Source organism: Ammospiza caudacuta, chromosome 13 (assembly GCF_027887145.1).
Source record: "Ammospiza caudacuta isolate bAmmCau1 chromosome 13, bAmmCau1.pri, whole genome shotgun sequence".
Taxonomy (NCBI): domain Eukaryota; kingdom Metazoa; phylum Chordata; class Aves; order Passeriformes; family Passerellidae; genus Ammospiza; species Ammospiza caudacuta.
In genome coordinates, this window is record NC_080605.1 from 12238352 (window position 1) to 12253161 (window position 14810).

The 14810-nt window shown below is 40.5% G+C and overlaps 1 long non-coding RNA gene across 2 annotated transcripts; it reads right to left on the reverse strand.

Moving 5' to 3' along the window:
* Window positions 1-332: 332 nt before the first annotated feature.
* On the reverse strand, window positions 333-14405 carry LOC131563525 (uncharacterized). Of its 2 annotated transcripts, XR_009275300.1 has the most exons (7): window positions 14205-14405; window positions 13528-13577; window positions 12930-13057; window positions 9253-9357; window positions 8362-8526; window positions 8018-8149; window positions 333-835 (listed from the first exon to the last, which is right to left on the reverse strand). It is a non-coding gene; the product is annotated as an uncharacterized LOC131563525 (long non-coding RNA). The 2 variants fall into 2 exon arrangements; XR_009275299.1 differs by lacking the exon at window positions 8018-8149.
* Between the last annotated feature and the right edge of the window lie 405 nt (window positions 14406-14810).

Below are 14810 nucleotides of genomic sequence, written 5' to 3' on the forward strand. Positions count from 1 at the left end.
TGAATCTGAAGTTACTCTGAAATGCTACTCCAAGGACACATTAGTTCCACTAGAGTCAAAGTACGCGCCAGACGCAATAGGTCGAGTTCTAGTCGAAGAGATTGCACAGAAAGTAAGAGCTAATAATTCTTAATTTGGCATAACGTGACATTCCCAACAGCTTCTCTCTCTCCTTCCAGTAATTGTATCTTGGCAGTGTACATATTAAAAAATCGTTGCACAAAAGACATGTGCTGTTGGGAAAAAAAAAACAAAACAAAAACCAAAACACCTTTCTGTTGTGTCATTCCAAAACGTGAAGACACCTTCACTGAAAGGGAAAATACACTGATCAAAACACAAAACGGACAAAACCTCATTCATTCCTTATTTGTTTAAGAATTACTAAAAAGAAACTTTTTGCAGGAGACTAGGGCAACAATAATTCAGACGTTAATAAATTAAGCATTGTAACAATAAGCATTCCATTGAATAAAAGAATTCCAGCAAGAAACTTTTTACATGGCATTCAACAGATATTAAAATAAATGAATGAAGTATGCAAGTTAAATTACTTCAAAAATACTTTCCAGCATTTTACCATAATGACAACATTCAATAGTAAGATACAATAGCTCTTTGTAGCCTAAAAACTGTCATTTTATTTTACAAAAATTATTTCCAAAAGCATCTTGTCATGACAATCGAGTTTTGAGGAAAAAACAACCTGTCATTTGATAAACAGTAGAAATTAATTGTCATTAAAGCCACTTAAGCACTCCTCCTTCCTGTTATCCTTCTCATCTTGGCAGTAACTGATAAGATTTCAGGGAGGCTCAGTCATTGATGGCAGGATCTAGAAAAGAAACAATTTTGCATACAGTTATTCTCGTTCCCAGGTTCCAGTTATTGTATTTCACCAACCTGCACTCAATTGGCTTCCTTCTGCCCCTGGCATGGGCACAGTGGACCATATAAATCACTGCTCCCTGTTACACCTTACCCCATGAAGATATCCAGGTGGCTGCAATCCTGTGGTATTAATATCACACACAAAGGTAACAGAAACAAAGTCCTGGTAACAGAGCCCTGTTATCCAGCAACTGTGAATTGCTAATACCAGCCAGTGCTTTAGCCAACAGGGACCAGACATTACTCATTATCATGCAGTTCATTACTTATGGGACATGGCTGAAATTGAGCCTGTAACTTCTGGAAAATGCACCACTCATCCACAGGAACATACCAACAAAATAAATGAAGGACCAGATGCAATGGTTACAGCAGAATTAGTGAACAGGCAAATTAAAACTGCACATTTCCTTCCCCTGTTCCCTCCCAAAAAACATTACCCAAGATTTTTTCTGACTAAGCAAGCAGCTTCAACAGGAAAGGAGGACATGGATTGGGCAAAGAAAAAAGCTCTGAGCCCTGCATATCCACACTAAGTCCCGTGCAACCCCAGGAGGTTGTGTGCATGGCAACCCCATTTCCAACATACAGAGTAATTAATTGTATTCCCACATTAAAGCTACCATGGCACACCTCCACCTTGGCAGATTTCTAGCTGGCTTTAATCCTTTCCACCCTCCACATGCCAGGTTCCTCACACCAACTGGCCCTCAGTGACAGCTGAGTTTTCAATGCCATACAGTACCTTGATGCAAATGGGTTTTGCCCTTTTTTCCACCTTTTGATAGGCTACACTGCCACTTAGTCACTGCACTGACATAACAACTCCACCTTCTCTGCTGCAGTGCAGCTGTACATCCACTGATGTGACAATGGAAGTGAGGGCTTCATCCCTACAGGAACAGAGCTGCCTTTCAGTTTGCAACTTGCATCATTTTCATGCTGAGGACAGAGCATATGGTCCTTCGAAGGGACATCAAAATAAATATGACAGGTCAGTGCAATCATCATACTGAATGAATTCAAATGATGCCGTATCTAAAATGAAATGTGTGCACATAATAAAGATTCAAATGACAAAAAAATTCCCCTACCCTTTATCCTTCTCTGAATTATTTATGAATTCTGCAACTCCAGCTGTTGCCACCAGCCCAAGGACACTACTTCATTTTGGGAATGACACTTCATATTAAAAGATAAGTTAACAAAAGGAAACAAAAAAAAAAAAAAAAGAAAATAAGGACACTGCGGGCTTTAAAGACCACAGAAAAGCACAATACATCTTTTCCCAGCTATTACAAAGGAAAATAATCAACAATCAATTCTGTTCATGTTTCTCAACTTGTTTCTATAATTCCAGACACAGATTTCAACACTCATGCATTAAGTCAGCCATGCCTTTTTAACCACTGCACTTAAGCAAGACTCTCACAGCATCTTGGATCCCTCACATATTTTTATAGGGTTATCTCAGTCTTACAGTTCACCATAAGCCATATGCCAACACACCAAAGACTGTGATACTATCTGCACTACTGACAGCTTTTAATACATAAAATGGTCATTCCAAAAGAATAAAATATTTGCATATATGGAATTGCTTTTGGGAAAGCAATAATTTGTCCACAAATTGAAACAAAAAGGAGCAACACCTTCAAAGCGCAGTTTAGGGCACAAAGAATTGGTTTCAATAATCATGACATTTACATGAGCAAATTCTACATAGAGCTGTCTGCCCACTTGCAGTCTGCTCTGATTTGGATTCTATCACACCTTAGTTCTTAGATTTCAAATAAGTAATTTGGCAATGGGAAGGAGGCAGCATGGAGAAGGCTTAGCCTGTAAGCACAATTTCCATCACCTACAACAGCATGCTCTCCTCTCTCACTTTAAACTAAACTTGTTTTAGTTGGCTGGTCTGTAGAGCAGATAGATAACAGAGAGGCTGAGTAAACAGAAAAAAAAATTTTAAATCCACCATTGGTTTTGGTTGCTACTTTGTTCATAATGGAATCAAGATCTGAATTGTTACACAAAACCACCTACAAGAACATACTGATGCACTGTGTTCACTGTGATATTGACTGAAATGGTCAAAACTAGCAAGTTGCTCAGTGCTGAGGGACATACAGCCCCTACACAGGAGCCCTTCATGACTGACCAATAGCCTCATTTCTGCCACAAATGATATCATTCTGTTTTCTACCCATGATCTTAATTTCAGTGTTTTTTCTACCTTTACCTAACTGAACAGCAATTGGGCTTATGTTCTGCTCCTAGGAGATTCCAAATGCCACAAGAACTTTTAACCAATTAATTATTTAGCATTTTTTGTCTGAGGTTTTTATTTTCTCCTCCATAAAAGTGGACTAACGATTGTCCCAGTTCTAACACAGAAAGATGTATGAATAAACTGCAGACCTTCCAAGGCACCATCATCAGACATCTCCAGTATCACCCACAAATTAAAATAAAAAGCCAAAACCACACCATTTGCCTTTAGTGCCATGCACATGGTTCAGGCCTGAGTTGGAATGTCAGATATTCAATAAATAAACTCATCATTGAGAAAGGCAGCAAAGGCAGAGTTGTTGCCTGTCTCACAAGTGAAAAATGCCAATGGCTTGCAAGCAGAGATCTGCTGTTACTCAGTTTGGTACCATGAGCTCATGCAGTGTTATCCAGGAAAAGGAGATGTTGTTAAAACAAACATTTATTTGCCCTTCAGTCTACAGCAGAGCTGGCACCCAGCCCTGAACAATCTCCCTCTTCCTCGCTACTGTGGGAAAGCTACTGAACAAGAATCCTCCCCTCCCATCTCCTGCTGTTGGCCAAAGAAACAAAAAGGTACAGAAACAAAGAACAGGCAGAGAACCTGAGGTGTGTAGAATGTCACTGAGCAAGTTAAGGTTCAACACTGTAACATTTGTAGACTTCTTGCAACATTTACAAGAGCCCCAGATTCTCCTGTTGTCACAGCTATATATTTCAGTTCATTAAAAATTATTAATATTCTCCAATATTTCAGAAATATGCACTACAATTATTTAGTTGTAACCCACTCAAACGTACATCACACTTTTTTTCTGAAAACTAGCAAATTAAAAACAGGAACATATCTCACATTCCAGGGTTGCCATTTAACTCTCAATGCCACAGGTTCTCAAGTGCCTCCTGAAATAGTTTCTAGCTGTGCTAAAGGAATGACATTTGAAAAAAATCACCTGTGTGCTGATAGGAAAACATCCTTCTGAAGATTTTCACAAGCTAGTTGGATGCAATTGAAGTTAGTCCTCAGAAAATAAGAAAAGTTGTCTTCATGCCCAAACATGCTCACTAAATGCTTCTGGCTATGACATTATTTCATAATTGACACATTACACACAAACAGCCCAAGAAAATATCTTTTTGTCTATGTCTGGATTACACGGCTATTTATACCCAGAGCTTCTGCAGAGCCTTCCCCATGTTGCACGATGCTCTTGAATACAAATGACCAATTGATCCTTTCACATGATAGGGTGGGGGTTTTTTTAGTGTTCAATACGTCTAATGTTTAAAAAAATTGTACCTCAACATGGTCTTTAATCCTTACCCTGAACAATTTGAGTACATTCGTATTAATCTATTAGATGCTTTTCCACACCACACCTATGGCACTGCATAAATTACTGTAATTTAAATGAATTACTGCTTCACAATTCTCATGTGGTAAGAAACATGCAGTATTATATGTTATGGAAAGAAAAATGTGCATTATGGTAACTAACTTTTATACCACAGTATATCTAGGTGCTCATAAACCAGCCATTCTAAACTGTTGAAGGACAAGAATATTAGACTGATCACACAGAACACACATCAGTATGTCAAAAAGTCAATAATAGGAAATTAAATCTACAGTTTATTTAGATATATTCCCATGCCCATATTGAGATTCCACATTAAAAATGCCATTAGGCTTGCTGAAGAATATTACTGCAAAAGATATTTACGCCTATAGTAATTCTATCTCTGCCCTGGATAACTTGCATTTTCCTGTGTTTAATCTACTGAAACATATTGAAGAAAAAACAACTTGGAGAAAATAAAAAAGAAAAAATAAACAGAAAAAACCCCTGAAGTTCTTTTGTTACACTACTCCACTTATTACCAATGTTCAAGGATGACTTGTTTAAGACTGCACATTTCAACTACCTAACAGTAAAGAATGAAAAGCTTCTTGCTACAAGCTAAAAAGAAAGTCTTTACCATGCTCCTTGAAGAGCTCATTTTCACATTACTCAGGCTTCATTATGCTGAATCAATATTCGTTTAGTCACTGGGTTATTGACATATTTTAAAATAAAAGTATACCCTTCAGCTACTGCACTCATTACGGGTAATTTGTCTTGTCAGGGAGCAGGGAATATTATCCCAGTCTTTCAGGGGCTGACAGCCCATGGAAATACCTCCCCTTGGTTACAACTGTAAATAATTTTAAGGTAAAATATTGAAAAATCAATGACTGTTTCCTGCAATCTGTCACAAACAAATCAATCATAATCTGCACAGCCAGAGAGTATGATTTGAAGGAGATGAGAGCAGATGTAATTCTTGGCTGGAATCTCTCATTTCAAAATCACCTCACATAATGGTGTCATCATTTAAACACTTAGCAGTCACTGCAACTGCCACTCATAACATCTAGTTGGACAAAACCACAAGAAAGAGGAGGAGAAATGCCACTGCTGTTACGTAAACAAACACTTTATTTCAATGGTTGCAATATTAGCAAATTTCACAGATATAACAGCAAGGCTTGCCCCTCCACAAACGTCCAAGGTGCTTTTCCTTCTCAGTGGAAGACTGCCTATAAATGAGCCTCTCAAAATGCAAATCATTTTGAATTTTAAAACCAAACTATGCCTCATAAAAAGTGAGAAATAATATCTGGTACTAATACTGCCTCTAAAAATATTTTATTCACTCCAAATTGCTCATAACAGAATTATGCATCAAATTCTTAAGAGATTAAGAAAGGAGAATTATCTGAGGTACCTTTGTCTTTTTAAGAGCAATAAGGATTTCAATGCTTCTTTGTCCTCTACATATTACATTTCACATCTAATTTTCATTAACCACACACTGACTCAACTTTAGGGCAGGAACCACTGCAAAGTATGTACGAAAGAAAGTCATAACCTACATAAATTAATTGCTAATATATTTTCAACTTGCATTCAAAGATTAAATGTTGTATATGGAATTACATCTGTATAAAGGATCAATTTATACATAAAGAATTAGCTACTGCACTCAGAATGCTATAAACTGACCTTTGTAAATGTGAATAAATTGTGTAAAACTAATTTATTTTTACAGAGTAACACTTATGCTTACACTAAAATTATTTCCTCATTTGTCCCCCCACCTCACTACATTTTCACCCCAACACTACAGTGTTTAAAAGAATTCTCTGCAGATAAAACAGGATAAAACTGTTGTGCAACTGCAACCACAGGCCTAAGCCTGTATTTTTTGCACAAAAAAAATTTACAAATGCTCATGGAGTGTTTCCCTCTGGAGTCTATAATTTGAGCTCTTAATCTTTAATGTGCAGAGCCCGTTATCACATACTCATTTTAATCACATTAACCTTAGCAACTCCTAATTCTGAATATTTATCTTACAACTGTGAGACTAAGAAAAAAATGCAACCAAAAAGATGAAATTATTTTCTCTTTTCTTGAAAAAATCCCTTAATACTGTTTTTAAAAATCAAAGAATAGGGCATATTGTACATCTAAGTAAACCTCTCCAAGGTTTGCCTTCCTTTAAAGCAGGCTTTAAGTCTCTTTATCTTCTACTTGGAAAACATACATCTCTAACTCTTTATTGATATACATCAAAACCACTATTGTTTGTAGCAGCTGGACAGATTCCCTTTCTCAGCAAAATAAATTATTAAAAAAAAAAAAAGAAAGAAACTGAAGTCTTAAAGAAGCAGTTAGTGCCTTAGAGGCTAACTAAGTGTAAATATCAGCCATGAAGAAAATCAGCTTATTGTGGGGAAAGGCCAGTCCACAGCCAAAGGAAGCGGGAGGAGGCAGTGGGTGAGCAATTGCTAAAAACCAAAGTAGCTCCTAGAAATGAGTTGCAGTTCCCCACTTTTTCCCTGGATGAGATCTGTAATGAAGCTATCCAATAGACAGCCCCAGGCTCCTCAGCCCCCTCACACATCCTCCCTGGCCCAGGGACAGTGACAGAGGGAAGCCCTGCTCCCCAGGCTGAGCCATTGTGCGAGGGGAAGCGCGGCGCACGCAGAACGTGCCGGCAGCTTCCCCCGGCGCCATTCCCCTGAGCCAGCTTCTCATTTCTTGTGACAATCACCTAATTAGGTGGGTCAAGAATTGCAGAAGATAGAAGAGATTCATTCTTCCTTACATGCCAGCTCTCCTATTTGTAAAAAGGAAGGCAATGGCTCTTCTACTCCATTGTAAGGCACTTAATAAATGTTAATAATAATTAAGTCTGTCACATCTCCCAGACAACACTGTCAGATCTTTTTTTGCAGTATTTCAGAACTATTTGGCTCAGGAGCTCCCACAAGCTCCAGACAGAAAAGGACTCACAAATTCCATCCTTCAATGCAAGAGGTCACAGAGGGCTGTGCCACAGCAGACATTTCACAAGCCCTGAGGAGCAAGAGCAGCACATGCTGCTGCACTACAGATGTTAATAGGTCAGCACTGAGAGTGCAATTTCCTGCTGGACAAAGCACTAAGATGCTCTAACAGCTAGTAGGACTGTGAAGTTTTTCTGGTTAAGAAGTTGAACTAGATTCAATTTCTTGAATTAAAAGATGTTGTTTGTTTTTGGGGTTTTTTTATATCTCTGTCAAGAAACAAAAGCACTACTGGTTATGGAAAGAGCTGAAAAAAGAAAGACACTGGATTTGAAGAAGCTACGAGCATTTCCTCTAGTACCCACCTTCTCCACCTACTGCTCTCACTCATAATGTTCATTTAAGTCACTGGCATATGTTCATTTATTTAATGCAAATCCACATGATCACTAAACAATATAGCAATGACCTATTACACCATGCAACATTACTGGCATGACACTATTAGCAATACTCTACCTAATGAAGTTTATAAAGTCTTCATGTTTGGGCATTACAGAAAGATGAAGAATCCTGCTTTGAAATAGTTCCTGCCTTCCAATTCTGTCCTTCCCTTCTTCAGCATTGCTGAGACCAACTCACTGAGCTCATCTGGAGACAACAAAAACAGAAAGAAAACAACATACGTGCACAGTATTACGTGCACTGTGCAATTTTCTCAACAGAAATGGAATAAAGTTGATGTGTCTGGAAACATTAATTCTGCATTTTGTAAGCGACTAAACCCAGCACCACAAAGGGAAGTGCCCCAGCTCTAATGCTTTGCTTAATGAATCATATCATACTCATAGCAGATTACTTACCATTAACTCTGAACAGGACTTAATATGGTTAAAAATACTGCAAGCCCAGCTGCATTCTGGCTTTCTACTGGGTCTCTTCCCATATTCAGGCAGGTACAGGATAGGATGGACTGCTGGGTTCATGTTCCCCACTGTCCATCTCACTGCTTCTCTCTTGGGTGCAATCTGGAAAGGCAAGAAAAAAAAAGGGATATTTGGAGAATGGGGGCCGGAACAAAAATACAGTATTTGTCACTAATTCAGAGAGCATGTTTCTCTGACCAACAAGGATTACAGACTGAGCAATGCAAGGGTTTCTTCACTCATTGATCCTGCGTGTTTGTTAAATCCCACAGACACTATGTTAGTGCCACATCCCACTGGATGGTGTACAATCCTGCACGTTCCAAGAGGTGCACCACAGACAGGCACCTATGGAAGTCCAAGATCTGAGAAATGGGGTAGTTTAATGGCACTTTGCTAATAACATAGTGACAGCACTAATCACTTGCTCAAAAGCACAACAGTCTAACAATTATATGAGCCTGGACACCAATTTCCATCTGAATACTTCTGAGACAAGCAGAGTTCCTGTTAGGTAAACTGAGGCCAAGGTTACATGAACAAATCTAGGTCATAGGATGTGCCAGGAATGCAAGGAGAAAACAAACCCAGGTCTAGCCCCTTGCCTGCTATCAAGTTTTCCAATCCCTTCTCAGCCAGCCTAAAAGTCTCTCCACCCTACTGCAGCCTCCTCCCAAAGAATGGATAACCTGGATGACCTCAGTTTAAGTTTTATTTAGGGACACAGCAGCACAGTGTATATTACAGGGAATATCAGCTGAACTTTAACTGAAGCAATAAATTAAATACTGAAATAAACTTAAGAAAAAGCATAAAGGAAAAAAATACCTTTAAAATTACTTTTGAAACTTAGGCTCTACAGAGCTGTCCTCTTCCCAAGAGACATCCATGAAACCTAATGCCCACAGGAACTGGGAGACAGCAAGGTCCTTCCTAGATAAAAGCCAGAAAGTCAGCACAAACAAAGCAATTCTCACACTGCCAATATCATAAAGAAGTCATAGGCACCTTTTTATAATGACAGAGTATTCTTAATAAAAGCTTCAAGCAGGTTTTACAGCTGCATATTATCCAATGAAACCAGTAATAAACAGCACTGTAGAATTATTTAGTGCAACTCCAATACGCTGAGAGTCTCAAGCTGGGTTTTATTTATCACACAGGCTAAAATGTTTGTTCTTGGCTTTACAGTAGCAGCCAAGCCTGTAGCTATCTTTTATCCCAGCACACTGCCATCTGGATATTGATACTTTGCTATGGGATATGAAAGAAGAGCATAGTTACCTAATACAGCTTAATTGAAAACACAGGACCTACATATTGTATCATGCATTATTTTACACAAAATTAAATCTGAAGGGCATGAAAATTTCTGTAGATGTCAGCAGAGAATATTTCAGAGGTAAATGCTGTGTTCGTCATCTGCGCTAGAAATGCTAAAAAATACTGTGAAAAATATGTGCTTACAAGAAGAAAAAGCTCGTTTTTGCTCTGTTGGGAAAAAAAGAAATTGCTCAGAAAGGTGCAACTCCTTCAAGAAGAGCAGGAGAGTAATCAGTCACATGTTTATTAGTACAGTAAACACTGTTATGGTGATCCATATTCACCTTGAAAGGTGAGTATGGTTTGTTTTTCTCCTCAAGCAATGATTTAATAATAAAAAAAAGAAAAAATGCTGGTTCTATAAATACATTCACTTTAATCTGCAAAAAACAGCTTTAAGAATCACCTACATCTGCACCACTCACGTTAAGGAATACAGACTAAAAGCTCTAATAAAACCCCAGAAATTATGAACTGTTAAAAAGAATTCCTTGGCTGTAAGGCCAGAAAGGCTACCTGGCTTTATGTTTCTCCTCAGAGAGGTACTGCTGAGCTCTTGCAAACATCAGTCATAAAGACTGCAAATATATGTAAGTAAAGTAGATAAAGCACAAAACCTTTGGAACACAACGCTGCTATTAAGACACTCATCTCTGACACCCACACTGAAGGCCAGATTCCAGCTGCAGGAGCTCCCACCACACCGCAGAGCCTGCAGGCAAAAGGGAATTTGCTACCATGAGGGAAGCTATGGGTTCAGGGAGATCCCATAAAACAGCACAGGGAGCCACAGCCATCCTTCCCACTGAACTGCTCCTCATTTGCTCTAAGAGCCAACTAACAGTAGATGTGGCTGGCTTTAAGCGAAAAACTTGTTCTAGACATGAAAGAAAGCAGTTTTTAATTTTTCACTCAGAGTATATTTTCTGCATATGTCCATGGAACTGTAAGTAAAATAAACCCTAAAGACATTCTTAACTTAGTCCATACTATGCCAACAAATTCAAGCAAATAATGCCATTTAAGTTAATTACAGGAAACTTCAAGGAAACTGAAATGCAGTTTCAGGTTCTCCCATGATACTGTCAAGATCTTTGGAGTTACATGCTCAGTACAATAACTAGGTGCTTGAAAGACTTGTCAGCTGCAGTTCTGTACTTTATTCCACACACTAAAAAGGCTGCTGAAGCAATAAAAAAAAAAATAACACTGGAACTGATAATCACACTTCTTTTAGCAGACAAGAAGTGATTTAAAATAGAAAGGCTTGGAGACAAAAACAAAACTCTAAGCTACCTAATACCCAAATGCTAGGCACAGAAGAGAAATTCTAGGTGTTCACGAGTTTACACCTCTCTCACAGACCACAAACACAGAGAGTGTGAACAAGGAGCATCTCAGGCAGAGGAAGTTCAGGAATAAGAAAAAACAGAGCACTGAGGGTGTCTTGCCCAGAGAGCTCCTCCTTGACCCAGGCTGAGAGCCACAAAACACCAGCACTTCCACTGCACCTGGAACTCCCAGCACGGCACCTGAGGGAAGCAGCAGCAGTGTCTGCAGGAAAGGGCCTCTAAGTTTTACAGCCAATATTTTACATGCATTTTTTTAGCACTTGCTCAGTTAATAACGTATTGATTTAACATAGAAATACACAGGCCCCTCCCTCCTCTTTGCACACTAATTAATTTTAATCCTTGGTTGTGCAAAGATGAGAAAGAAAATTTTCTCTTCAGGCGTAATTAAAAGAATGAATATTCACGTGTATTTATTTTTCTCTTATGAGTTGTTAATACTTTAAAATATACTGTATGAAACATCTCTTATCAGATGTTTCCAGCAGCAATTTCCCCTACCATCTTAGTCTCACAGATTTTTTTTTAATAGGACAGCTTTAACTGAAACAGGGTAACAGAGTATCTTGTAGAGGAATTACTATTTTTTTTTTTCTTTAAGAGGACTCCCTTTAGGTTCACATACATAATTGTTGGGTAATATTGTCCCAAACTGAACTGGAGAAACAAATTCAGTGTCTAAGGTCAGGTATTCTGATAAAGAATTATCAAAAAGGTTTTGAGAAAACAGCCTCCTTCTCATCTACCCCTGTAACAAGAAAAAAAAAAAGGAAAAAAAAAGTTGAAATGATCTCCTAATGTATCTCCCTTCATAATTCATGCCGAAAGATGACATTTTCTCAGGATCTTAATTAAGATAATGATGAACACCTGTGTCGGCATTCTTTGGCAAGACAGCATTATCCATCATAATCTTTTAAGTACTCTCAAAAAAACCCAACAAAATCGTATGAGGGAACCAATCTGTTGCCTCTCCTTGCACTAAGTTTTACATCTCAGACACACAGAAGAACGATTAGATCTTTAAGGACTGCAATAAAAACAGGATCGTTAGATTTTAAAGTTTCAACAGAAAGTAGCTATTAAATTAATTAAATTAAGGTGTATCATATCCAAGATAGCCAAGTTTAACTCCATTCACTATAAGTCACCTGGAACCAAACCACTTACAGTTAGAGCATACCAAGAGCTGTACTTTTAAACTATAGCTTGCTGTTACTTTTAGGATCATTCTGCCTCTTTCCATTTGTTTCTCCCAGAAAGAAAATATTCTCAGCTTACATTCATGCCCTGATTTATTAAGCCATTTTATGCTGTACCCTGTTTGCACAATCTAAATGAAATCATGCAAAAGAAACCAGTGTAGAAAAAACAAACATGCAAATTCAAATGTTGCCATATTTTGGGTCACGTTTTGTGCAGTATTTCAAATCCAAGTTCCTCTCATACTAAAAACCCTACTGGAGTCCAACTACTAAATTAACCAATGACCCTTTTAACAGCTTTGCAGGACCAACAGAACAGACTGAAGGCTATAAAAATAGGGACTTTAATTATTTATTTACAGAAGCTGAATCTAAATTCACATGCCTAAACTTAAATAACGTGAACAGTGCACAGCCAGACTGTAAATCTTTCCCGCTACTAAATAAGATTTTAAAGACAATCATTTTTTCTATTGCAATAACAATTTATCTTCAAAAAAATTATGAGAAAAATATACAGTCCAGAATTTTAATATCAACCTGCACTGCTATAGCTTCATTGGCAGCTGCAAAATGCACAAACTCCTAATGCCAAGAACTCATCCATACCTTCAAATGCACGTACCTTCAGCAAAAATGCAGAGAACCAGCAAATGTATCCTCAAGCCCCACGTTTGTTCACAGCACTGATGAACAACATAAGAGTCTTGAAACAAACTTCTTATTTCCCTTCCAGCAAGTGGTTGAAAAGTCCTGCAAAGCAGATTAGTCTTAGGCTTTCACATTTTAATATGCTGCTATGAGAGGAAAAAGTTGCTGTGACTAGTCATTCAGTAAAGCTATCAATGTGCAAATAAAGCAGAAAATAGAGACATCCTTAAGAAATGAGTCTCAAATTTGATATAAAGTGAAGGTGACAACCACAGCAATAGAACTATAAACTAAATGTTTCAATATCTTGAATAATTATCTACAGTTCTTTTAAAACTGCAAAGAATATAATAGTGGCATAATGTAGTGAGAATGTCAGTTTGATAGGCACTTACAATCCTGACGGCATAAGAGTCCTATCACTACCGTTTATTAATCAGCTCTGGTATTATGTTTGCAAGGCATGAAAGTATGCATGAACTCACCACAGTTTCCAAAATGTATGCCTACAGAAGAAAGATTAGTAGAACATCAGAAATAAAGAGGGTAATTTTACATGACGTTAACCTTACCTCCTCTTCAAAAAAGTCAGATGCCATGGGAAGATGGTTAAAACTTCTTCCTACAAAGAAAGGAGCACGGAAAAGCAGTTAGTTATTCTACTCACATATAAAATGAATGTTAAATGTATAAAACTTGACCAGATGATATCTCACTCCCTGAACAAGGGGGATTGTCAGAGGATTATGACAGAAGAGCTTTCGAGTGGAGAAAGAAATGCAGTGCTCCAGAGCGATCGCTATAATGAAGCCGGGGACAAATAGCGGTGACACCGTGCAGTCGAAAACTGATGAAAGTGCACACCTGTGTGGATTGAGCATGTAAGGGAGCGTGCGAGCCGGGGACGGACCCGTCCCGTTTACTGGGGCAGAACCACATGGAGTTTAAAGAGACGAAATTCCGCACACCGCACATGAAAAAATTAAATTAAAAATAATCAAAACAAAAACAAAACGGGGGGCGACGGAAACGCAAGAGGATAGAGGCGGGAACGGCCAGACGGAGCGCGGCTCGGCAGCAGCCGAGGAGGAGCCGAGCCCGGTGCGGCCCCGCCAGTCCCGCCCGGCGCTGCCGGGACCTGCGCGGGGCCGGGGCCGGGGCCGAACCGCGCCGCCCCTCAGGGGGGGCCCCGCGGCGGGGCAGCGCCGTCACCGAGCGCCAGAGCGGCCCCCGGGCCCCCCTCCCTCACCTCGGGCCCGGCTCAGCGCAGCGGGGCTGCCCCGGGCCGGGATCAGCACAGCCGGGTCGGGCTCAGCACAGCCGTGCTGCCCCGGGCCGGACCGAGCTCAGCTCAGCCGGGCTGCCCCGGGCCGGACCGAGCTCAGCTCAGCCGGGCTGCCCCGGGCCGGACCGAGCTCGGTGCAGCCGGGCTGCCCCGGGCCGGACCGAGCTCGGTGCAGCCGGGCTGCCCCGGGCCGTGCCGCTCCGGGCCGGGGGCGGCAGCCGCGGGCCGCAGCGCCTCCGCGCGCCGTCCTGTCAGCGCCGCCTCCGGACTCCGCCGCAACCGCGCCCGTGCTGCCGCCGCCCCTCCACACCCCGCGCTGAGGGACAGCTCCGCGGGCCCGTGGAAGAAGCGGAGCGCCCGCCGCTGGCGGGGGCACAGCCAGTCATGCGCCGGGACGGCCGGGGGCGGGCCTGGCGGGGCCGCGGCCTGATGGGTACTGTAGTGCAGGGCAGGGGACGGGGTTGACTTCGCTGTACGGCGGGCAGCGCCCGCCCCGCCGGCCTCGGTCCTGCCGCGTCCCCCCGAAGGCAGCGCGGACAGCGCGCCCTTCCCGCCCAGCCCCGGCTCTGC